Source organism: Carassius carassius, chromosome 8, assembly GCF_963082965.1.
Source record: "Carassius carassius chromosome 8, fCarCar2.1, whole genome shotgun sequence".
NCBI lineage: Eukaryota > Metazoa > Chordata > Actinopteri > Cypriniformes > Cyprinidae > Carassius > Carassius carassius.
This window is the reverse complement of record NC_081762.1, coordinates 34,018,878-34,045,781: the sequence shown is the minus strand read 5'-3', so window position 1 is coordinate 34,045,781 and position 26,904 is coordinate 34,018,878. Positions and strand designations below refer to the sequence as shown.

General features: G+C 41.9%; 6 non-coding genes across 6 annotated transcripts; all 6 read right to left on the bottom strand.

Moving 5' to 3' along the window:
- Positions 1-9,859: 9,859 nt before the first annotated feature.
- Positions 9,860-9,931, bottom strand: trnaq-cug (transfer RNA glutamine (anticodon CUG)). Its single transcript has one exon. It is a non-coding gene; the product is annotated as a tRNA-Gln (tRNA).
- A 449-nt stretch (positions 9,932-10,380) lies between these two features.
- On the bottom strand, positions 10,381-10,454 carry trnai-aau (transfer RNA isoleucine (anticodon AAU)). The gene has a single exon. It is a non-coding gene; the product is annotated as a tRNA-Ile (tRNA).
- Positions 10,455-15,535: 5,081 nt separating this feature from the next.
- Positions 15,536-15,607, bottom strand: trnaq-uug (transfer RNA glutamine (anticodon UUG)). The gene has a single exon. It is a non-coding gene; the product is annotated as a tRNA-Gln (tRNA).
- A 647-nt stretch (positions 15,608-16,254) lies between these two features.
- On the bottom strand, positions 16,255-16,326 carry trnap-ugg (transfer RNA proline (anticodon UGG)). The gene has a single exon. It is a non-coding gene; the product is annotated as a tRNA-Pro (tRNA).
- A 981-nt stretch (positions 16,327-17,307) lies between these two features.
- On the bottom strand, positions 17,308-17,379 carry trnaq-cug (transfer RNA glutamine (anticodon CUG)). The gene has a single exon. It is a non-coding gene; the product is annotated as a tRNA-Gln (tRNA).
- A 6,651-nt stretch (positions 17,380-24,030) lies between these two features.
- Positions 24,031-24,104, bottom strand: trnai-aau (transfer RNA isoleucine (anticodon AAU)). Its single transcript has one exon. It is a non-coding gene; the product is annotated as a tRNA-Ile (tRNA).
- Between the last annotated feature and the right edge of the window lie 2,800 nt (positions 24,105-26,904).

Below are 26,904 nucleotides of genomic sequence, written 5' to 3'. Positions count from 1 at the left end.
AAGGACGCATTAAATAGATGATAAAGACATTTATAATGTTACAATATATACTGAACTTTCTATTCATCAAAGAAACCTAAACAAAAAATCTCTAGAAGCTATTTTTAACCTAATAATAATAATATAGCACCCGGCACCCGTTTTTTTAGCGGCAAATTGGAATGATTTCTGAAGAATCGTGTGCCCTGAGTAATGATGTTAAATTCAGCATTGAAAATCACAAGACTGAATTACTTTTTTAAATATATTCAAATGGATAGCAGTTATTTTAAATAGTAAAAATATTTCAAAATATTACTGCTTTTGTTGTATTTTGAATCAAATAAATGCAGGCTTAAAAAAAAACACCTTGCTTGTAGTGTATTTGGAATAAAACGAGACTGAAACAAAATAAAGCCCTTAGAGTGTCTTACCTGAGCCTCGCCGGAGACACTGCTTCCAGTGTCAGATGGCTGTGACAGCACTGAAGAGGCAGGGGCAAGATGCTGTCCCTCTCCTCCAGATGATGTGGACGGCTCAGCCAGTGATGCTGGGGACTGAGGCAGAGGCAAAGATGAGGGGCTGTTTCTGAGATCACGGCAGGGGTCATCCTCATACAGCACTGGAACTGTGATGTCCTCCATGCTCTCTTGCTCAAACCCCTCATCTAGCAGGTCCTGATCATCAACCTCCTCCACCAGCCAGTCTTCCTCCTCTGGGTTCTGGAGCACTGGAGTCAGTGTTTTGCCAGTCTGGCTGTAAAGGTACTCGATTCCCAGCAATTCACCTACAATAATAAAATAATAAAAAAAGAAAAAAAGTGCTCTTAATAATTTATCAAGTACATTGGAGGCTAAATAGATAACTTAATAGAATATTGCAAAAGAACAAATTAAATTTCTTACCTGTATATGCTCCAGGAGGGCGATAGCGCTCATCCCAGGGCTTCCCAAAGACTGTTCGGCTAAGCCGGTCCACAGCCTCTCTTATGGCACTGCCATATGTCCGAATGGAGGACGCCCGTTTTATGGCATCTTCCATTCGGTCATCATTCCAACGCATCAAGCCCTCAAGGAGATAGGCCTGAAAATGCGCATCGCTGGCACTGGTTCCTAAAAGTTAAATAATATAAAAAAATATATAAAAAAGGGTTTTATATGTCACATATGTACAATATATGTACTACACATAAGGTGCTCTGAAGTAACTTGTATACTACATTTAATAGAGTTGTGTAACTAAATTAAAAATGATTGTCACTTATCCCTGTATTACTAGTGACTTGTTAGTCAAGACAGCTTTGTCAATGCTAATGACATTAAAAAGTAATTGTAATGTAGAGTGTGACATTTATTAATGCGGCATTACTTTAAAGTGATGGAAGCAGTTACAGTGCTTATATTTTCTACAGAAAAATAATAATCCATATGCATGTAATACCTGGAATAAAACGGTTCAGGTGGAGGTGGAACGACTCCAAGGAGGTAGAGCCACGAGCACACCTGTAGCAGCACAGCTCCACGCTGCCTTTCTTCAGTGTCCCTGTCTTCATGTACAGCGGAAAGTCCTCTGGGTCTTGTATACACTGGACATGCTTGCGCTGTTCCTTCCATATCTGCTGGATCCGTTCGTGGTCCAGCAGAGGAACTCCCAGGGTGTCCATCCCATCCGCACTGTCAAACTGATCAATCAGTGACCCAATCAATCTGGCGGTCTCCTCCACCCCCCTGGTCCTCCTCCGGCAGTGCAGTGCCAACTCCCTCCGGGTAATGCGAGCACTGACCGCCTTTTTTTGAGATGTGGCCAGTCTTCTTTGTCGCCAGGTCACTCTCTTTTGCAGAGCGAAGAGCAGCCACATCCTCTGGATCCCACTGAAAGATGCACGTGGACAGACGTGCCATGAAGATCCCGTAGAGTGGATGAGCCTCTGTCGTGACACCTGCAGCAAATCGCCGCATGAAGTGCCAGATGTCGAGGCGCACTACAAGCTCATCCCACTCCGAAAACATGATCTTCACCCGCGATTGGCCATACTGACTGCAGCAGTCCCTGTCCACGTACATCACTTTTGGGGCTGCCTCTCCTGCCTCTCGGTAGCGTTTCATCAGACCAGCTGCCATGGAGTCCAGTCCATGTCCCTCGGCAGCTGTCAGCACAGAGACAAGGACCTGGCCGTGTTCATTTCCGACATTTGTGCACCAGGCAGCTGTTCCTGAAGCAGCACCGGCAAGTTTTTTTGTAACCTATTGGGAAAAATAAAAGATGTGCTCTTTATGTATGCACATCACACACATATCCATATCTGGCAAATTTCTGGATATAAACAGGGCTTTGATACCTTTTTTGTCGAATCCATCTTGAGAACACAGCCAAAGACAGATGTTAATTTGGCCTTGACCTCGTGCAGTCGCCCCAGAACATCCCTGGCATACACGGCTAACAGCCACTTAGGTTTAGGCAGGGCAGGTAAAAGTGGAGGATCAGCAAACACAGGAGGCTGCACAAGGGAGGACCTTGTGAATGGTTCGCAGGCAGTCAGGTAATGCAAGACACGCTGTGTCCATGCCTCACTGTGCTGTTCCATCAGCTTCCTGTAAAGCTGAATCACACTGTTGCCCAGTGTCCTCTCCCTCATCATCCTCAGCACCCGGTTGTCACATGAGTATCTAAGGAAGCAACAGTATAATCATGCAAATGCTTTAGTTGGTAAAAAAATAACCCATATAAAAGCACCTAATAATGAATGATTGTCATTATGAATTACCTGTATGTCAGCAAAGCTGGAAACTGACTGCGGTGGCCCATATCCAGCTGTCCTAGGATGTCCTCAGACCAGGCAGGATATTTCTTTTTGCAGCGTTTGCACTCCAGATACTCAGTGGCAAGGTCATACCACCCGTCGATGTCCAAGACCTTACGCACGGTACGGTAAATTCCTGCCGCTGTTAGTCTGTGCTTACCACAGCCTGGGCGAACACAGACAAGAGGAAATAACCACATCTTAAGCGGCATCCATAAGAAAAGGGGCCAACAGAAGAAGAGGTCAGGTGAGGCAGGGGGCTGAGTGTTTATTAAAGGGGGCTGAGGAGGATACCACCAAAGTTTCAGCTGGGACACTAAATCTGACTTGCCGGTTCGTGGGTTGGCCTTAAATAGTGTGTTCTGGATCCACTCATGCTGGAAAGGTGGAAGTTGATCTTTCCAGTGACTTGGAAGCTCAGCTGGTGGCTGGTGATGTGAAGGAGCTGGTGCCTTGGCAGTTTCCACTGATGGAGATGGACCAGCACAGTCCTCTGAGTGAATAGTAAAAAAAAAAACAATAAGGATGACTGTTGCATTTGATAGTAATATGCCATAAATGCAGCGCACAAACAGCCTGCAAAGCACAATTTTTGGACAAGTATTCATAATTATTATGTTATATTTAGGAACGAGAGTGAAGAAAGTGGTACTAGTGTTAAGGAAGCAAAGAACACAGCATACACCATATTAATTTAAGGAGAATGGAATCAGTGCAGCTCACTGAGAATGAGGATCAGATGGAATGGAGGAAGGAAAATGTGGTGTGATGAATTAAGTGTAAAGCAACGAAGCCCACGGACATGAAGCATACACACAGATAGAGTAAGGAAAAACTGTTCCTCTAATCATTAGAACAATGAATCTCCACCATCCTGTCTGCTCAGGGAGAGCTGAAGAGTGTGTGAGAAGAGCAAGCGGTGTGAAAAAGTTATCTGGTGATTATCTAACAATGGGTAAGTTCGGAAACGCAAATAAATACACTGACACCTTGAAAAATCCTTACGGTTTTGAAGAAGTGCACTCAAAGAAAGCATCCCGCTTGAGGCATGATATGATATAATTCTGTATTGTAAACAAAACATATTTTAAAATGTTGATTATTTTCCCCCAAGAAATAACGCTTCTCAGTGTGTTTTCACAAAACATTCTTGTAATATGTGCATTTGTGTCATATGCCACACCTGTATTTAGCTGTGCTTCACATTGTGATGCAGCAAATACCAGCTCCTCATCGTCATCTTCAGCAGTGGGAACGGACTTGCCTGGAGCACAAATGTTAAAACTATCATTGTGAACAATACACAGAGACAAACATATGTAAGATGGTGCTTACTTACCAGTAGCGAAAAGCTGCATGGGGGGCAAATGTTTGGCTGGGGGTTCTGCTGCTGGAGGAGGTAAAGTGGACTGCAATAATGGATCTGGAAACGGCAAGTTGACAAGTTTGCCATAATGATAAATTAATATATGTAGAAATGCTGTAGGTAAAATTCTATATTCACACTCCTACTCACAGGGTTTAACTGGTGATGTGAGTTTTTTCGCCAGCTGTGAAGGCGACAAATTTTTGCCACGTGCCAACAGCGCTTTCACAGTTGCGGTCTTCTGTACACCAGTTTGGATAGCTGCAGGTGGAGGTGCAGTGGTTGCAGAAGCACTGGAGGTTGCAGCGTGAGGTGCAGGCTGACGTACGCTGGTGCCCACAGCAGAAGCCCGTCTTTTCAGGACATATGTCTTGAAAATGGCCATGTTGGTTTTGGGCCTGGCATCTGCCTTAACGAGGTACCTGATGAGTGCTTGAGCCTCCTTGCTCTGGTCCTCATAAACATCTTTCATGGACCGGCCCTGGAAGTCACCAAACTCCACCATCAAGCAGCCCTGGTCTCCAGTTGCCCGGGTTTCTGCCTGCATTTCCTGCTTCCTCTGATACTTCTCCACTTCTTCTGCCATCTCTCTAATTTGAGAAGAGTACTGTAGGAACAGTTGTTTATTTTCTGATAGGGGTGTTGTCTGCGCCGTCTCATTGGAAATGCTGAGCACCAAATACACGGCATACCCCAGAGAGTTTTCCAGGAGCCATCTAAATCTCTGGCCCTGGTACTTCCCAAACTGAAGTTTGCAGTGAGCCAGTACTAAAAACTGGTCACTGGGGTCTCCACCGTTTGTGCTGACAAAAGTACTGGCCTCTGACAGCACCTCCTCCTTAGGTTTGGCCCTTCCAGACTCCACATTTTCAAGGCGCCTCGCCTCCGCCGAAGGTGCCATGAGGAGTCGGCTTGATGTTGCCGATTGCCGTTGAAAAGAGGGATATGCATACATTTTCTGAAATGAAAATCAGAAAAAGACTACTACCTTTTGCAATCTAAAAGACACCTGTATGTTAAGTGTGTAACAATAATTTAACAAGCTACGCATAAACTATATTACTGTGGTAATAAACATGGCCATGACATAAACTGTCCTGAAGATGAGTTTTCTACAAAGGACAGGAATCCCTGACATATAAAATATGTAACGTCAATATGAAGTCTGAAATTTCCTTTTATTTTCAATGCTGTCATCTTAAACCATGATTACACACACACCAGGCTACAAAATATTACATTAAATATATCATACTTCAAATGTTGTCATCTTACCCCAGGGTTACACCAGGTGCTTTTACCTCTTAAAATCTCAGCCATTTTTCTGTGTTTTTAACTTTCTGGTCTACCTAAATTAAAATGAGCACTATTCCCACATACTTTGGCCCATATGGATACATTTGGCCTTTTTTTGTTTGTTTTTAGTTAAGACTCTCAATGTTTTTTTTATAAAAAAAAGTCATTATTATTACATTATTTTAGAAAATATCAATTATTTCTTGGTAAATGCAGTTTTCCATATCTCCACAACAATTTGGTAACGATTTTTACAATTAAAATGTGTGTGTGTTATTATGTGTTAATACCAAATATAAATGTAAATAGTTTAATCATTATTTTCATTCATAGGGCCCAGAAACCATGATTTCTTAGACAATAAACACATCATTGTTGACAGTAGCATAGCTTAATTAGCTGACGGTCGATAAATTTAACTTATCTGATCATTTATCATGTGAAAAAAGTTACAGGTTCACAGGTACTGAAGAAAGCATGAACTGTACACGCTAGCTAGCTATACTGACACGATTCATTTTCCAAAAATACACACTGTATATGAACAAATAATGACCAGTTTTCAATGAATAAAGTAATAGCCTTACCTTTAACAAAGATGACAACAACGGCGATTGGTCAAAAGGAGGCCAAAGGAGAGAAACGCGATTGATCAAAAGTAAGCCACGGAGGAGAAACGCGATTGTTCAAAAGTAAGCCACAGGCGAAACGCGATTGGTCAAAAGTAATCCACAGGCGGAACGCGATTGGTCAAAATTAAGCCACAGGCGAAACGCGATTGGCTCATGTGGCTTACTTTGGGCTTACTTTGGCTCAGTCGGTGGGAAGCAGTAGGCGCGAGAGGTAGCGTGATCGATGCCCGCATTCTCCAAGTTGGCTCCTGCCCTTTTACTCACACATCCCTAGATCAGTGGTTTTCAATCCTGTCCTGGAGGCATCCCTGCCCTGCACATTTCGCATTTCCCCTCATCTAACACACCTGTTTCAAATCATCAGCTCATTAGTAGAGACTGCAAGACCTGATTTGGGTGTGTCTAATAAGGGAGACATACAATATGTTCAGGGCAGGGGTGCCTCCAGGTAAGGTTTGAAAACCATTGCCCTAAAGAGACCGACTGAGCGTTGACGCAATGCTGCCACACTCCCACGTTAGCTTTTTTTGGGCTCACAGCTGCCAAAAAGTATTTCAGACATGGTCCTGTGCAAATTGGTTGCAAAACAGTGCCATTTTACGCACAGTTCCCTAAAGCAGTGGTTTTCAAACCTGTCCTGGAGGCACCCCTGCCCTTCACATTTTGAATGTTTCCCTCATCTAACACACCTGTTTCAAATCATCAGCTCATTAGTAGAGACCGCGAGACCTTATTTGGGTGTGTCTAATAAGGGAGACAATAAAAATGTGCAGGGCAGGGGTGCCTCCAGGACAGGTTTGAGAACCACTGCCCTAAAGAGACAGACTGAGCATCGATGCAATGCGGCCACACTCTCTACGTTAGCTAATTTTTTTGGACTAAAAGGTGCCGAAAAGTAGTGATGGCAAAATCGAGGCCTCGTGAACCAATGAAACAGTTGAACCAAATGTGCCATATTGTTTCGAGGCTTCGAATCAATCCGACACCCGTCTCAATGGTGACACCTAGTGGTGACTTGCAGGTGTTGATCTGAAACAACCTTGACGAGCCATTAAAAAAATGTGTTGTTTTTTTTTATTATTATAATGTTCTAATATGCGAAGCTTGTAACCTATAGGCTCCTCACTGTGCATAATGTTATTTTGGTCATGAAAAATGAATATTAATAAAATAAATCAAGCCACAATGTCTCACTTTTTTAGAGATTTTTATTCAAAAATATTAATTTATCTGCTGTGGAAGGACATAGCCTACTTCTTTTTTTACAGATAATTTCTCCAGCCTTTGAAAAAATCCTCTCACAAGGGACACTTGTTGCTGGCATACAAAGATATTTTTTTGCAAGGACATACAAATGAGGAAAGATTACTGCTCTCTCTTTCCAGTAAGTTAGTGGATCATGAGTTCTGGGCAAATACGCATCGTTGATGTATTTTTTCACTTCCACTGTGGCATCAGCTGTAGCATTGTGTATCATCTTGGTTTGATGGATGCGAGTATCAAAAAGTTCCCATAAACTGTCCTGTGTTTCTACTGGTGTTGATGTTGATGGTGATGGTGATGATGATGGGTGTGATGTTGACATTTCTGGGTCTGAATAAAAATGAAAACAGCAATTAGTAACAAATCCTAAACTGACGGCATATATGAAGGATATATTATATTACATGATTCAGATTACATAACATAACACAGACTGAAACTGCTCACCAGGATTTGTGTTTGAACGCATCAGTGAAGCACACTCCAGTGTGATATGCTTTTCAGCTTCCTGGGCTTTGGCAGCATTTCCAAATGCCACATTTTTGAACCTTGGGTCCAGCAGTGTAGCCAGTGCCAAGGCTCTAAAACTCTCATAACCTCCACATCTGAAGTGCAGACCTTCTTGCAGATGTGAGCATATGAGCCAAAACAGGAGAAACACATATTTATAATAATAACAATAATATGACAGTTATGGCCAATCACATGGGTAGTATGGTCATTGTGGCCTACCTAATTGAACAGTTGATTCCTGCGTTGCATTTCCTTTTTTCTGTGCAAGCTTGTGCTGCAACATCCTGTACAGTGGTATAAGCTTTGAAGCAGACACTCTCTTTTCCTCTGACATCTCTGTTGTTGCGAGTTTGAATGGTTGCAGTATTGACAATGATTGTTCAATAATGTCATAATCAATACTTGTCAGGGGAGCAGTATCATTGTTTAAGTTGGAAAGTGCAGCAGCCACTGGTTCACGTTGGTCATACAAGCGCTGTAGCATGTCAAATGTGCTGTTCCATCTTGTGTCAACCTCCTGTATCAGTTTCAGAGTTGGTCTTCCCATCAAGCTCTGCATCTCCACAAGCTTGTCCTTTGCTTTGCAGCTGGATCTGAACAACCCCACTATCTTTCTGGCCTTCTGGCGTATTTCATTGATGACTGGGGTTTGATCTAGTGCCTTTTTCACAATCAAATTTAAAGTATGAGCAAAACATGGGACATGGCGAAGGTGGAGTAGCTGGGCACTTAGGATCATGTTAGATGCATTGTCAGTCACCATGCACTGAACTTTGGAGGTTATTCCCCACTCAGCCATTAGCAAGGCTTTAGCCTCCATGAGATGCTGGGCTGTGTGGGTTTGGTAAAACCTCCTTACACCCAGTACAACAGTTGCCATTTTTGCCTCTGGTGTTATGTAATGGCAAGTCACACCAAGATATCCATCCATATTAATGGAGGACCACATGTCAGCTGTAAGGCTAACAAATTCGGCCTTTTGTAGCAGGGATTTCAGTGAGATCACCCTACTCTTTGTCGGAGCTGAAGAGCAGAGCAGAGATGAGCCCCCAGACAATAAAAACAGCTGGCCAGTACGGGGATCGAACCAGCGACCTTGGGGTTATTAGCACCACGCTCTAACCAGCTGAGCTAACTTAGCCATCCGTGTCTGCCTGATTGGAAAAAACCTGCCATAATGTTTGTGAATGCAATGAGACAATAAAGACGATAAATTTAACTTATCTGATCATTTATCATGTGAAAAGTTACAGGTTCACAGGTACTAAAGAAAGAATGAACTGTACATGCTAGCTAGCTATACTGACACGATTCATTTTCCAAAAATACACACTGTATATGAACAAATAATGACCAGTTTTCAATGAATGAAGTAATTGCCTTACCTTTAACAAAGATGAAAACAACGGCGATTGGTCAAAAGGAGGCCACAGGCGAAACGCTATTGGTCAAAAGTAAGCCACAGGCGAAACACTGATTTGTGTCTAATAAGGGAGACATACAAAATGTTCAGGGCAGGGGTGCCTCCTGGAAAGGTTTGAAAACCATTGCCCTAAAGAGACCAACTGAGCGTCGACGCAATGCTGCCACACTCCCACGTTAGCTTTTTTTGGGCTCACAGATGCCAAAAGTATTTCAGACATGGTCCTGTGCAAACTGGTTGCAAAACAGTGCCATTTTACGCACAGTTCCCTAAAGCAGTGGTTTTCAAACCTGTCCTGGAGGCACCCCTCCACATTTTGAATGTTTCCCTCATCTAACACACCTGTTTCAAATCATCAGCTCATTAGTAGAGACCGCAAGACCTTATTTGGGTGTGTCTAATAAGGGAGACAATAAAAATGTGCAGGGCAGGGGTGCCTCAAGGACATGTTTAAAAACCACTGCCCTAAAGAGACAGACTGAGCATCGATGAAATGCGGCCACACTCTCTACGTTAGTTAATTTTTTTGGACTAAAAGCTGCCGAAAAGTATTTCAGACATTGTCCTGCGCAAACTGGTTGCAAAATAGGTCCCACCGAGATTTGAACTCGGATCACTGGACTCAGAGTCCAGAGTGCTAACCATTACACCATGGAACCTTAACTGGAGCAGCCGTTGGCCACAAACACTGGCACCAGCGCAAAACTAGTGCTGTTTTATCTTTTCCTGTGGCAAGAAAGCTCCACCAAGATTCAAACTCAGATCGTTGGATTCAAAGCCCAGAGTGCTGACCATTACACCATGGAACCGAAACTGCTTGGTTGGAGGCCAACTTGGAAACAGATAGCTCTCTGGCTGTGGGGAAGCAGTTATACAGAGAAGTTGGAACCCAGTGATTTTTGGTCAATGGCCCGCCTCAAAAAAGGGAAAAGAGTGGGAGATTTTGCCAAAAGGGACCTTTATATCTTCAGTCTAACGCTCTCCCAACTGAGCTATTTCGGCCACAACAAGTCTCTGCTTAGCAAGCAGGGATTTCAGTGAGATCACCCTACTCTTTGTCGGAGCTGAAGAGCAGAGCAGAGATGAGCCCCCAGACAATAAAAACAGCTGGCCAGTACGGGGATCAAACCCGCGACCTTGGCGTTATTAGCACCACGCTCTAACCAGCTGAGCTAACCGGCCTGGCTTAGCTGAACGTGTCTGCCTGATTGAAAAAAAAACCTGCCATAATGAGACAACAAAGCTTCACGTTTTAAACGGAACAATGGCTCGTCCGGGATTTGAACCCGTGACCTCTCGCAACCAAAGCGTGAATCAACCACTAGACCAACGAGCCTTCTTGCCCAAGGCCGAGAAAAAAGAGCTATTCCAACATCAACAAAAGAAGGAACATGAACTAACGTGGAAGCAATCAAAGACCTCGAGACAGTGTGAAAGGCTAACGAATGCAAGTTGGCCTCTTAATTGACCTAAAAATGGTGCTGTATCTAACATGTAGAGGGAATGGGGCTGTATCTAACATGTTTTGGCGGAGTTACAGCTTGGCAATGTGTGTGACATTTTGGTGAACATGCAAATTAACCAAAATCCAAAAAAATTTCTATGAATATTTTTACAGTATTATGGGATATTCGGGGGATCCCTAGAGGGTTGAGGGGCCTACCGTATGCGACCAACCTCGAGTTCCTGGGTGGTCCGGTTCCTGAGTTATAACGGTTCAAATTCCAAATTTTGTTTGTATTATGGGATAAAATTTACAAAAATGGATTCCTCTTAGTGCCCTGAGTACAGTACAAGTGTTTTCTCTAGGCCTCATTCTAAAATTTTCCTTCCGACTTCCACCCCCCTCGAGCTGCCTTCTCTAGACGGGGAGGGTGCACCCTGGCCGGCTTGGATGAGTAGGTGAGAGGGCGGGTGGATGGTACTATTATTTTGCTATTATCTCCCCGAAGCGGTGGACCCCAGGACTAAAATTCGGAGAATCCCTAGAGGGTCGAGAGGCCTACCGTATGCGACCAGCCTCGAGTTCCTGGGTGGTCCGATTCCTGAGTTATAACGGATCAAATTCCACATTTTGGGGGGCCGTAACTCGGACCCCCGGGGTCATAGAAACATGGGCCTGTGTCGTCGGATAGAGGGCCCACTGGTCTGACTTTGTCCCGATTTTGGTGCAGTTTGGCCCCGTTTTGGCGGAGTTACAGCTTGGCAAAATGTGTGACATTTTTGTTAACATTCACCTCATGTGGTGAAATTAACCAAAATCCAACATTGTTCTACGCATATGTAACACAGGTTAGAATTCAGCTATTTAAGAAACAGAAAGAAAATAATATAACTTTCAAATAATTATATTTCTAATAAAATACAGAATATATTTAAACAAAAAGCTTAATAACGTCATTGCAGTTTGAAATAATAAATTAATAAAATGCCTAAATTACATAATCAGTCTGGACGGAGATTGCGCGTGACGTCATTGAGACGAGACGCGAAAGCAACGAGAGACACACACATTGCTGATCCCGAGAGGAAAAAGCTACGATGAATCTGAGGCAAATATCTAAATAATCTTTTCTAATATTCGAATAATATGATGTATAATATGTTGCAGACCTATTATTTAACTATATTGGGTTACTTTTAGAACATGATTGTTGATATTGCCGCTGATGATTGTTGATTGAGAACCCCTGTGAAATCCAATGTGAGTTAAAAGCATATGAACCCCGGATTTGGTGAGTTTCTAAGTAATATTTGTTCATCTTACTGAAAACTGAATGTTATAATTGTTTATTGAAGTTCTGAAGTGTTTTATGTTTGTAATAGTTTCTGAAGGAGTGTGAAATGTGATGTAATATTCCAATTAAGCACGTACATGCTATATTGTGAATAATTACATATTCTGGTATGTTTTATCTATGCTGAATAAGAAAAAAAAGGGTTTTTGAATACTATTTTCATATAGATTGATAGATGATTGATGAGTGTGTAGTGTGTGTATATTGTGTTGTTCTAAAGGAAATGGTGTGTAAATGCTTTTGAAACTTAAGACGGTGTTTGTATGAACAGGTCAGGTTTTTTTGGTGTGATTGGATCAAACCCTTAATACGATGAGATGGCGAGCCTCCCAACTGAACCTCTGTGAATTTGAGAAGTGCGGATGGAGTAACCCTGTGCGTTCCAATGGATTAGTGCTTCTACTGATCAGGTGGAATCCAGTTCATTGCATATATTCTGATCGGTAGGAATCTGACTTTTCCTTAAGCGATCATTTTGCACCATTGATTGTTGAAACGAAGCTTTCATCTACACCAAGAGACTTTTGCACACACTAACATATTTTTTCCACTTTGGATGACAAAGAAACATTCATTTATACACAGACTGAGAAGTTATTGACTGTTATATTGTTGGAATTGTTTTCGAATTGTTTCAAATTGAACTATTGTGATATTGTACTTTTCTTTTCTTATTTCAATTGTTTTAATTTGGGTTCATATTTTCTATGATCTTTTATATAAAGATAGAAAAACCCTAAATATAAGAAAAGCTCTTATTAAACTAACAGTTAGTAAAACTAAATATCTATAAACCAAAATAGAAACTAAACAACTGAAATATAAGTCGAAGACCTAGAAACAAATAGAAAGAAAAGCTAAACCTATTTAAATAGAGAGCAGAGCTCAAAGATACCAAAAAGAACAACAAGTGATTAACCCTTTGAGAGGGGGGGTGGATGGTACTATTATTTTGCTAGTATCTCCGCGAAGCGGTGGACCCCGGGACTAAAATTCGGGGGATCCCTAGAGGGTCAAGGGGCCTACCGTATGCGACGAGTTCCTGGGTGGTCCGGTTCCTGAATTATAACGGTTCAAATTCCAAATTTTGGGAGTCTGTATCTCGGACCCCCGGGGTCATAGGGTCATGGGGCAGATGTCAGACTGGTTGGATGGCACTATTTTTTTGCTAATATCTCCGCGAAGTGGTGGACCCCGGGACTGAAATTCGGGGGATCCCTAGAGGGTCGAGGGGCCTACCGTATGCGACCACCCTCGAGTTCCTGGGTGGTCCGGTTCCTGAGTTATAACGGATCAAATTCCACATTTTGGGGGGCCGTAACTCGGACCCCCAGGGTCATAGAAACATGGGCCTGTGTCGTCGGATAGAGGGCCCACTGGTCTGACTTTGTCCCGATTTTGGTGCAGTTTGGCCCCGTTTTGGCGGAGTTACAGCTTGGCAAAATGTGTGACATTTTTGTTAACATTCACCTCATGTGGTGAAATTAAACAAAATCCAACATTTTTTCTACGCATATGTAACACAGGTTAAAATTCAGCTATTTAAGAAACAGAAAGAAAATAATATAACTTTCAAATAATTATATTTCTAATAAAATACAGAATATATTTAAACAAAAAGCTTAATAACGTCATTGCAGTTTAAAATAATAAATTAATAAAATGACTAAATGCCTAATTAACATAATCAGTCTGGACGGAGATTGCGCGTGACGTCATTGAGACGAGACGCGAAAGCAACGAGAGACACACACATTGCTGATCCCGAGAGGAAAAAGCTAAGATGAATCTGAGGCAAATATCTAAATAATCCAAAGCTTCACATTTTAGCCTGAACAAGGGCTCGTCCGGGATTTGAACCCGGGACCTCTCGCACCCAAAGCAAGAATCATACCCAAATGGGGCTGTATCTAACATGTAGAGGGATGTTAGGATGGACAGCTGAAATGGTCAGATGTCACTTAGACCAGCGGGTCTTAATTCCAGTCCTCACGCCCCCTGCTTTTCCCATTTTGTATGCTTCTCGTATAGCTCCAGACATTTGTTCCATTCGAACGTAAGTGCCCTGAGAAGTGGACATCACATGACATCCCTCCGTGATTCAAGTTCAAAGCGTAAGTATACGTTCAAATCAAAGTGAGCAATACAGTGGTGTATCGAGGTATACAGAGGTATATGATGCCACACTTCTCCATGTGTGAAGAAGTTGCGCAGCACAAATCCGTGAACCAATGTTCCAAAGTGAAGTAAACTTTGACGGATATCCCTTGCTCAGGGAGTGGGGAGCAATGGACACTGTGTAGGGACCATGTCAATTGCAAGGAGCTCACTTCTAATGAGCTGATTATCCGAATCAGGTGTGCTAACAAAGAGAGACATGCAAAACATGCAGACATGGGGGGAGCGAGGACTGGAATTGAGGACCGCTTCCTTAGACTTTAAGTCATTGTGAGAAAAAGAGGTGAGAAGTTGTCTGCATGACCCGAGTGATCCAAGGTAGCCTACATAATATAAGAATCCACACACATGCATACTGGCATAACAAGACCGAGAAGGTCCTTAAACACAAAAGCTAAATCTCTTTGTTAATTCGACAACATAATCGCGGCCAGTGCAAAGGTGCAAGCCCAGAGGAGGGACAGCCTCTTTGCATCAAGCCCGTCATTTGGAACTATGCTCATCAATCTTAAAAGGCCAGGGGAGTTAGCTCAAATGGTAGAGCGCTCGCTTAGCATGCGAGAGATAGCAGGGATCGATGCCCGCATTCTCCAAGTTGACTCTTGCCCTTTTACTCACACATCCTTAAATCAGTAGTTTTCAATCATGTCCTGGAGGCATCCCTGCCCTGCACATTTTGCATTTCCCCTCATCTAACACACCTGTTTCAAATCATCAGCTCATTAGTAGAGACTGCAAGACCTGATTTGGGTGTGTCTAATAAGGGAGACATACAAAATGTTCAGGGCAAGGGTGCCTCCAGGAAAGGTTTGAAAACCATTGCCCTAAAGAGACCGACTGAGTGTTGACGCAATGCTGCGACACTCCCACGTTAGCTTTTTTTGGGCTCACAGCTGCCAAAAAGTATTTCAGACATGGTCCTGTGCAAATTGGTTGCAAAACAGTGCCATTTTACGCACAGTTCCCTAAAGCAGTGGTTTTCAAACCTGTCCTGGGGCACCCCTGTCCTTCACATTTTGAATGTGTCCCTCATCTAACACACCTGTTTCAAATTATCAGCTCATTAGTAGAGACCGCGAGACCTTATTTGGTTGTGTCTAATAAGGGAGACAATAAAAATGTGCAGGGCAGGGGTGCCTCCAGGACAGGTTTGAGAACCACTGCCCTAAAGAGACAGACTGAGCATCAATGCAATGCGGCCACACTCTCTACGTTTGTTAATTTTTTTGGACTAAAATCTGCCAAAAAGTATTTCAGACATTGTCCTGCGCAAACTGGTTGCAAAATAGGTCCCACCAAGATTTGAACTCGGATCACTGGATTCAAAGTCCAGAGTGCTAACCATTACACAATGGAACCCTAACTGGAGCAGCTGTTGCTCACAGGGCCACAAAAACTGGCACCAGCGCCAAACTAGTGCTGTTTTATCTTTTCCTGCGGCACGAAAGCACACAGGCTCCACCGAGATTCGAACTCAGATCGCTGGATTCAAAGCCCAGAGTGCTGACCACTACAACATGGAACCGAAACTGCTTGGTTGAAGGCCAACTTGGAAACAGATAGCTCTCTGGCTGTGGGGAAGCAGTTATACAGAGAGGTTGGAACCCAGTGATTTTTGGTCAATGGCCCGCCTCAAATAAGGGAAAAGAGTGGTAGATGTTGCCGAAACCCGGGATAGAACCAGGGACCTTTAGATCTTCAGTCGAACTTTCTCCCAACTGAGCTATTTCCGCTACAACAAACCTCTGCTTAGCAAGCAGGGATTTCAGTGAGATCACCCTACTCTTTGTCGGAGCTGAAGAGCAGAGCAGAGATGAGCCCCCAGACAATAAAAACAGATGGCCAGTATGGGGATCGAACCCGCGACCTTGGCGTTATTAGCACCACGCTCCAACCAGCTGAGCTAACTGGCTTGGCTTAGCCGTCCGTGTCTGCCTGATTGAAAAAATGCCTTAATGTTTGTGAATGCAATGAGACAATTAAGCTTCACGTTTTAACCTGAACAAGGGCTCGTCCGGGATTTGAACCCGGGACCTCTCGCAGCCAAAGCGAGAATCATACCCCTAGACCAACGAGCCTTCTTGCCCAAAGCCAAGAAAAAAGAGCTATTCCAGCATCAACAAAAGAAGGAACATGAACTAACGTGGAAGCAATCAAAGTCCTCGAGACAGTGTGAAAGACTAACGAATGCAAGTTGGCCTCTTAATTGACCTAAAAATGGGGCTGTATCTAACATGTAGAGGGATGTTAGGGAGGACAGCTGAAACGGTCAGATGTCACTTAGACCAGCGGGTCTCAATTCCAGTCCTCGCGCCCCCTGCTCTTCACATTTTGTAAGTTTCTCGTATAGCTTCAGACATTTGTTCCATTCGAACGTAGGTGCCCTGAGAACTGGACATCACATGACATCCCTCCGTGATTCAAGTTCAAAGCGTATGTATACGTTCAATTCATAGTGAGTAATACAGTGGTGTATCGAGGTATACAGAGGTAAATGATGTCACACTTCTCCATGTGTGAAGAGGTTGCGCAGCACAAATCCGTGAAACCAATGTTCCAAAGTGAAGTATACTTTGACGAATTTCCCCTGCTCAGGGAGTGGGGAGCAATGAACACTGTGTAGGGACCATGTCAATCGCTAGGAGCTCACTTCTAATGAGCTGATTATGCGAATCAGGTGTGCTAACAAAGAGAGACATGCAAAACATGCAGACCTGGGGGGAGCGAGGACTAGAATTCAGAACCGCTTCCTTAGACTTTAAGTCAGTGTGAGCATAAGAGGTGAGAAGTTGTCTGCATGACCCGAGTGTTCCAAGGTAGCCTACATAATACAAGAATCCATACACATGCATACTGGCGTAACAAGACCGAGAAGGTCCTTAAACACAAAAGCTTAATCTCTTTGTTAATTCGACAACATAATCTCGGCCAGTGCAAAGGAGCAAGCCCAGAGGAGGGACAGCCTCTTTGCATCAATGGTTAATTTTAGTTAATTTTTTTGGACTAAAAGCTGCCGAAAAGTATTTCAGACATTGTCCTGCGCAAACTGGTTGCAAAATAGGTCCCACCGAGATTTGAACTCGGATCACTGAATTCAGAGTCCAGAGTGCTAACCATTACACCATGGAACCTTAACTGGAGCAGCTGTTGCTCACAGGGCCACAAACACTTGCACCAGCGCCAAACTAGTGCTGTTTTATCTTTTCCTGCGGCAAGAAAGCACACAGGTTCCACCGAGATTCGAACTCAGATCGCTGGATTCAAAGCCCAGAGTGCTGACCATTACACCATGGATAGCTCTCTGGCTGTGGGGAAGCAGTTATACAGAGAAGTTGGAACCCAGTTATTTTTGGTCAGCCGAAACCCGGGATCGAACCAAGGACCTTTACATCTTCAGTCCAACGCTCTCCCAACTGAGCTAAAGCTGGGGAACAAGGGTCTGTATAAGAAGGGGGGAAGAGGGGAGAGGGGGGAAGGGAAGCGTGAGAAACTCAGGAAATCGCAGGTTCGAATCCACACTGTCACATAAGGTTATGCGTATTTGTTAAAACTCGTGAATCGATTGTTTCGTTTCCAAGTTTGATTTTAAAAGTAATGTATTTGAATTTAATTATTGTTTCGTTTCTAAGATTGATTTTGAAAGTGTTATGTTTTTGATTTAATGTTCCAAGTTTGATTTTAAAAGTAATGTATTTGAATTTAATTATTGTTTCGTTTCTAAGATTGATTTTGAAAGTTATGTTTTTGATTTAATGTTCCAAGTTTCTAAGAATGATTTTTATTTTATTCTCATTATCATTATCATTTGTCCAAGTGCATTTATTAAGACAATCATTTCCTGTGGCAGTAGGGACAAAATAACCTCCTTATTATGGCATTCACACTTTATTGTATCATATTACTTGCAAAGCTACACGTGACACTGAATGCAACTGTAAACTGAATGTCATTACATTCAATAAAACAAATAAATACAACAACAATACAAGAAATATATTTATTAACTATATACATATTTAGAAAAATGTAGTAAAAGTACTTAAATCAATATAAAATTAAGTATTTTATGTGCAGAGTCTATATAAAATGATTACAAAAAATATATAAATATATACATCAAAATATACACATTTTGGTATTTAACTTTATACTGCTTCCATTACACATAAACCTTTCTATAATAATAATAATAATAATAATAATATAATAGTTTACCTTTATTTAATATGTATTATATATTTCCATATGTATTACAGTGTATTCATATACATGCCCACATGTTTATAATAATAATAATAATAATAATAATACAAGATAAAAAAAAGTGCACATTATAATTCTTTAACATTAAATATGGCTGGAAGATAAAAAACAACAAAAAAAAAACAGATCCAACCAAGAGAACAAAATGAATGTATCACACATAAATAAATGAGTTATCTTCTCATAATCTGTAACCACTGCTCCTTCGTAATTGTTTCTTTATTAGGGCAATATATTTTGCCTTTGTACTGGCTATGGCCAGTTTCTTGAGTACGAAATTGTCCACACTTTCTGCACGAATTTGCTTTTACAGTACGATTGTATGACCGTTTGGTTGGAGTGGCTGTGTCATTTGCAGGTGGGTCAGAGGTAATTGCTCCAGGGTTAATGGTGGAAAATGGGGCTGGGCAGGGCACCAGAAACATCTGAGACACAACAGGGGCAGTGGGTGTGTCAGGAACCAATGGGTGTGGTGCTGTCGGCCTGGGACAAATTGTCCTTAACTGGCTGGACGTGGCTGAACGCTGAGGGTGTACGGCTGATGGCCAGATTGAAGTTGCTGTGGCAGATGTACAGGTAGCTGAGGGTGCAATCTTTCTAAACTTGGTCTTTGCCTGTCCAGCCGTGTCTGGTGGCATCTGGTAGGTATGCAACTGGTGGCTATATTGTGGAGGCACAACAGGCTGTACTCTTGCATACGTGGATGTTATGCTGGCCTTTATGTGATCGAGCCTGTTGAGAATGTCCTGACTGTATACAGTGAGGAGCCATTTGTAGCTGGGTACTGAAGCAAGTGGTGGTGGCTCCTGGAAGTGCACCGGATGCAGGCCACGATTATCAAAAAAGGCCACACACTCTGATGTGTACCGAAGCGCACGTTTTAACCACTCCTCACTGTGGTTCTCTCTCAGCTGGCCGATGATCCTCACTGGGCCATTCCCCATGCCCCTCTCACGCAGCAAGCGAAGAACCCGAATATCACAGGCATACCTTGGAAAAAAGTATTCATTTAAGTATCTTATTGTAAGGTATCTAATTATTGTAGGAAATATTTATCAAAAAAGGTAGCACATAAGTGAAAATGACTGCAAAATAATTACTTGCGTGTGAGGATGACCCTGAATTCAGATCGATGGGCCAGGTCCAACTGCTGCAGCACAGCATGACTCCAGGACAGGTAGCTGGTTCTACACCTGGTGCAGATCAGGTTGCAGTATCTGTCAATGTCTAACACCTGTCGTACCCTCCTGTGCAGTCCACCACCACACAGCTGTTGCGTGGCACAGGCAGGGTTAGTACACTGGAGCCGCACCTTCCACAGCTTATATGGCATCCAGAGCAAGAGACGCTGTGAAAAAACCTATCAGGTGTTGGAGCTTGGTGGTACAACAGGGCTGGTGGTGGGGGTGATACCACAACAGTAGGTTTTCACGCAGCTCCAGCTTTCCCTTTGCACCAACCCTAAAAATTGCTTCCGACACCCACTTCTGGTCTTGCTGTGGCATTGTCTGTGGCCACAGAAGGGGGAGATCTTCTGGCTGAGATGAGACCTGCTGATATTATCAAAAACACTGGTTTAAATAAAAGCTAAGAGAGCATTAAATGATGAAGACATCTATATATTTTGAATGAGATCTTACTGGGCTCCTCACAACAGTATTCTCAGAAACAGTTGATGGCGTTGCTGTTTCTTTAATGCGTTGTGAACTCTGAGGTGGAGGAAGGAAGAAGGAAGAGGAGGACTGATGAGGTTTGGGGGATGGAGAAGGATGAGGATCAGAGGGTGGACATGAAACTGCAGCTGAACTGGAGTGCTCTAACATCTGTGGAGTCAAACATTATGATTAATCTATTAAGGGGATTGCCATGTTTTTAATAAATTAAAATTACATAGTAATAAAGTCATGATGTCTTTATAAAAGTCTTGATGTCTTTTAATATTAACCTTGACTTTTCAAACTGAAAAGATTTGTCATGGTTAGTGATAACAAAACCCTAACACTATAGTTAAAGGTTGAGATGTATCAATATCTGCAGTGATGCATGCAATAGTATGGTCTGCTTACCATTGACAATGTTAGTTTAGCTCTCTTTGCAGGACATGACACATCACTGACAGAGGGTGTGCTTTGGGTCGGGGTGCTCTGTGATGCTTCCACTGTGACTGGTGGATGAACCTGTGACACATGCATAAAGTACAAAACAGTCTTCCTAATGTGATTTTAGATATAAAGAAATATTGATGTGGCAAACACATCTATCTATTTATGCAACTTGAACCAGGCTAATTGAAGTTACCTTGTGAAATCCACAAATACATGTCTGAGCTTCCTTCAGAAGAGTGGTCTGTCCCCTCATTTGCAGAGGGCACTTTTCTATCTGTGAACATGAATTATACCTCTGAGACTGGATCTCAAAACAGCCATAAGTCATCATAATTATATCAATATAACATTGTACTTACATGGTAAGTAATTACTTATCCATACACATAAATAAAAATACCACAATGTATTATCAAAAACATTTGTTAGTTTGCCCATGAATCTAGCTGCATAACTTACCTTCTGATACAACTCATGCCATCTTTTTTGTCGGGGAGAAGGTCTATTCCCCTGCGTAGATGGCCAAACTCCTGTTTGGGCAAAAGTCTCCATACGCGCAAGCCATTCAGCATTACTCATGCCTTTGTGAGACTTAGCTGAAGCCATGTCGTTGCCTGAAACACTACATAACACGTTACACTAACAGCCATTGTAGCCTGGAAACACAGCATTTACCCTCATGTTGTGTTCATTTCATGATAGGTAGTTTTGTGTTCCTGGTCCAAAACGACTGCCATATTATAGCAGATTATAAATCCATTATAATACATATATTATCTTACATATAACATGTTGTGATTTATTTATTTATCATTTAATGCCATGTCAGCAGCAGGGGCTATATTCATGCCAAGAGGAAACATTTCAATTGCACAATTCAGTCATATATATCATGTCAAAACAATTATATAACTTTTTTTTTAAATTATATACATATATATATATATATATATATATATATATATATATATATATATATATATATATATATACATATATATATATATATATATATATATATATATATATATATATATATATATATATATATATGTATGTATGTATGTATGTATGTATGTATGTACAAATATACAAAAAATGCATATTAAAAAATTATAACAAGAACAAAAGTATAAGAACAATTTATATATAGAGTCTTAACATGTTGTGATAGATCTTTCTATTATGGCTGTATGTCTCAATGACCTAGGCTCATACAACTCGTTTTTGAGTATAAATAAATAAATAAATAAATAAAATAGAGCATTATGGATTAATTTGACTAAAACAAATACTCAGATTAAACATATTGTGCTCTTTCAACTGTGTCAATGTGATAAGGGCATGAACCTGAATGTATAAACTTATCCATTCACTTCTTTTGACTGGTCATAACATATGTATAAACATATAACATATGTGTAAGGTCCCATGACATGGATTATTTCCTTTTGTTTAAATGCTTTTTAATGTTTCCTTAGGTGTACTTATATTGTTAGTATGAATTTTACATTTAAAATTTAGAAATAAAAAGCATTTTTATATCCTGTTATTTGCCCTCTGGCTTGAATGCTCTGTTTGAAGGGGCGTGTCTGCTGTGAGACTCCGAGTAAACGACAACTGTTGTGATTGGCTGACATCTTTGCATTTGAAATGCGTATTACATGTGGAACCCCTCTCAAATATATATACTATTACAGCTGTCGAGATTAACGAATCATGGATTTGTTGATTATATAATTATTTTTTCGATCTTTTCCCATCACGTGAAAGGCTGCAGTGATGAGCATTGAGTAGACAGAGTCTGTTTATCGCGTGAATGCAGTCATCTCGTCATTATTGCAACACGTTTTCTCTCACAAAATGCTTTCACCACAACTAACAGCAAACACATGAATACAGTAAGAGCTTTGTTGTGCAGCATAACAGCGTCATTCATTGTAACGGCAGTTTAGGCAAGTGTGCAGATATCCTCGCGATGTGTGACAGCTCCGAAAAAAAGGGAGCGTTTTTTGATCGCTCTCTGTAGTTAAATCACAATTTAAATAACAGATTTGTTTCATGCTACTAAGAGAAACAATGTGAAGTTGATCGTTTAGTCACTGGCTTGATTCACTGATGCATAAACAGTATTAAACGATTTAGGAAGAAAGTCTGTGTGAACTTGAATAATTAGCTACACATCAGAAATCACTGATCACAGATCAGGCATTAATGAACACTGTTACTCACTGTTTGTGGCGGTGCTGTCGAATCCATATCATAAAAGTCTGTTTGTAACGCCTGTGCTGACATTGCGACTGAATTATATGTAAATATTTGGGCGGGCAAAGCAGAGAAAGGGGAGGTAACAATTCTCCTTGCAACGTCCCAAAGAGGAGATTCAAGATCAGACCATTTGAGGTTCCATTTTCTCAAAGGCAGAGAAAGATAGCAAAATCTCAATTTACACCGATTAAAATTTCTAGAAACTTGGGGACCATATACAGGCTAGGGGAACTCATATTAATGTTAAAAAACCTCAGAAAGTGAAATTTTCATGTCATAGGACCTTTAAACAAAACACCAACATTATCCAAATTTATTTTGTGTGTTGAAATGCCGCATGTGGACAAAGTTATGGAACCTTATGACAATCAGATTAAATAAAAAGCTTTTTTTTTTTCAGAGAGAAAACTTGTAAATCGGTTAAATTCGACATATTTACAGTTAGCTCCGGCCGTAGTATTTACACATCAGTGACAGTTGACGTTACGTAGTCTATCAAGCGGTAATCATAGGCTAATTTACATGGCCAATCTTGCTATTCGTAAGGTACAAAAATCCTAAAACATTTCATTATCAAGATATAAATAACATACATGAGCGGAATGTAAATAACATAACGTTACCTGAGCGGAGATTATATGTAATTGGCGGAAAGATGACAAAAATTGACCGTGTGCGGTGATTGGTTTGCCATATAATTGGACGAGCAAAAATAGAGATCGCAACGTGATTGGTTTTTTAAAAGGTGGAAGACAGAACGTGCGTGATTGGTGTATGATAAATAGACATTGCCATTTCATTGGACACGGAAAAATGTAGAGATCGCAACGTGATTGGTTTCTAAAAGATAGAAGTCGAAACGTGATTGGGTTTTAAAAGATAGAAGTCGTAACGTGATTGGTTTTCAAAAGATAGAAGTCGTAACTTGATTGGTTTATAAAAGATAGAAGTCGTAACGTGATTGGTTTTTAAAAGATAGAAGTCGGCATACTATTGGATTAATTTTAGAGACTTGTGGTTGTCAGGTACCCCATTTCGGCCACAACAAACCTCTGCTTAGCAAGCAGGGATTTCAGTGAGATCACCCTACTCTTTGTCGGAGCTGAAGAGCAGAGCAGAGATGAGCCCCCAGACAATAAAAACAGCTGGCCAGTACGGAGATCGAACCCGCGACCGTGGCGTTATTAGCACCACGCTCTAACCAGCTGAGCTAACCGGCCTGGCTTAGCCATCTGTGTCTGCCTGATTGAAAAAAAAAACCTGCCATAATGTTTGTGAACGCAATGAGACAACAAAGCTTCACGTTTTAACCTGAACAAGGGCTCGTCCGAGACTTAAACCCGGGACCTCTCGCACCCAAAGCGAGAATCAAACCCCTAGACCAACGAGCCTTCTTGCCCAAGGCCAAGAAAAAAGAGCTATTCCAGCATCAACAAAAGAAGGAAGATGAACTAAGGTGGAAGCAATCAAAGACCTTGAGACAGTGTGAAAGGCTAACGAATGCAAGTTGGCCTCTTAATTGACCTAAAAATGGGGCTGTATGTAACATGTAGAGGGATGTTAGGGAGGACAGCTGAAACGGTGTTCGGTAGGTCTTCTGGAGGTCTTACTATTTTCACATGTGGTGAAATTAACCAAAATCCAAAGTTTTTCTATGCATATGTCTACAGTATTATGGGATAAAACTTACAAACATGGATTCCTCTGAGTGCCCTGAGTACAGTGCGAGGGGGGTGGATGGTACTATTTTTTTGCTAATATCTCCGCGAAGCGGTGGACCCTGGGCTTAAATTCGGGGGATCCCTAGAGGGTCGAGAGGCCTACCGTATGCAACCACCCACGAGTTCCTGGGTGGTCCGGTTCCTGAGTTATACCGGTTCAAATTCCACATTTTGGGGGGCCGTAACTCGGACCCTCGGGGTCATAGGGACAGTGGGCTCGTGTCGTCGGATAGAGGGCCCCAAGGTCTAATTTTGACCAGAGATTGGTGTTTTTTCCCCTCTTTTTGAGTGAGTTATGACCGGTCAAATTTTGGGACTTTTTGCATTTGCGGGTCGGTATCTCTGGCCCCCGGGGGTCTATCGACTTGGGGGAGGTGGCTTCAGAGAGGAAATTAACCAAAATCCAACATTTTTTCATTAATTTTTTTTTAAATTTTTTTAATTTTTATGCATATTTTACAGTATTATGTGATAAAACCTGCATGAATGGACTCTGCTGAGCATGCTGAGTACAGTAGAGGTGTTTTCATTAACAATAAGAGAATTTCTATTTAATAAACAGCAAGTGGACACATATCCCACTTTCCATATATTCATATAGGAATGCTATTTAATAAACTGCAAGTGGACACATATCCCATCAAATAAATTGCTGGTGGACATGCAACACAAAATCCAACTTTTTTTCTATGCATATTCTGCAGTATTAGAATAGCGGTTTCGTGGACATGACTTGCAAGGTCCCTAGGGCCGCGGGCTATTGGCAGCTCACTCGAGGCGGCCCCTTGACCCACCAAACTGAATTTTGGGTCCTTTGGACTTTTCTAAAAAAGCGGGTTCGTGGACACGGTTCGCAATGGTCCGATCGGGCCGAAATTTGGATATGTGTCTCGGGGGGATCCCCTCAAACAGGCATAGATGTCTGGTGGCCCTACGATCTCCTTGAGGGGTCAAAGGGTCAGAGAAGGGAGCCCACGTCCACCAAACAGGTACGCGTTTTGATTGAAGGTGGGATGTCCACTGTTCCGAGACAGTAGGTCGTAGGGCCCCCAGATTTGAGATTCTGGCATCTCAAGGGCCCCTCACTCAGGGCCCCAAAGTACGTAGCCCTAGGAACCAAGGAAAAAAAGTACATCGCACTAGTTATTCGCGCTTTTGACAGCACGCTCTAGGGCCCCTCAGGAGCCACCGTTCCAAATTTCGGGCCCCTGGGAAGTTTCTAAAAAAATCCCACCTGCCATTTATTCCCATGCGTTCGGCCTAGCTGATTCGTGGACACGACTCCCAAGGGTCCGATCGGGCCGAATTTTGGATATGTGTCTCGAGGGGATCCCCTCGACCGGCCACAGAAGTCTGGTGGCCCTACGACCTTCTTTAGGGGTCAAACGGTGACAGAAGGGACCCCACGTCCACAAAAGCGTTACGTGTTTTGATAGGAGGTGGGACGTCCACAGTTCGGAGACGATAGGTCGTAGGGCCCCCAGATTTGAGATTCTGGCATCTCAGGGGCCCCTCACCCAGGGCCCTGAAGCACGAAGTCGTAGTACTAAAGGAAAAAAAGTGCATCGCACTAGGGCCCCGCGTTTTTGACTGCACAATCCAGGGGCCCCAAAGAGCCACCGTTACGAAATTCGGGCCCCTGGGACTTTTCTAAAAAAATCCCACCTGCAATTTATTTGAATGTGTTCAGCATAGCGGGTTCGGTTTGGACACTGATTGCAAGGGCTCTTTGGGCTCTTTTTCTGCTAGATTTTCTGCTAGATTTTTGCTTTAATTTGATAAAAATGTTTATTTATGCCCTGGCCCTATTTAAATACACTCTCTCAAATATTTCTCAAATGTCAGGTTTCTCAAATGCCCTGGCCCTATTTAAATACACTCTCTCAAATATTTCTCAAATGTCAGGTAGATGACAAGCTCAACTGCTCAACAGCTAGATGGTTATCTGTCTGAAGTCCCCATCCCCAGAAGTGATAACAGTCTTGCCTATACTGGAGAAGTAATGCACTTTCTAGTGCTACAGAGAAAAATTTCAAATGCACTTCACCTAAATGCACTTTGTTTTTATGAGAGAACAGTTAACTTTAAAACCTTTCTGCAGGCCAGTAGGCCTGTACATTATTATTTAATATACACATGAGTGGGATAAATTTTTAGTTTGAATTTTATTTTAATACTGTGCATTGTTCCAATGTGCTTAATAATTATTTGCATAATTTGTAATTATGTATTTTTATGTTTTTTTTTAAATAATTTATGTAATTGTAATTATATTTGAAACTTTAATATTAATTTATGC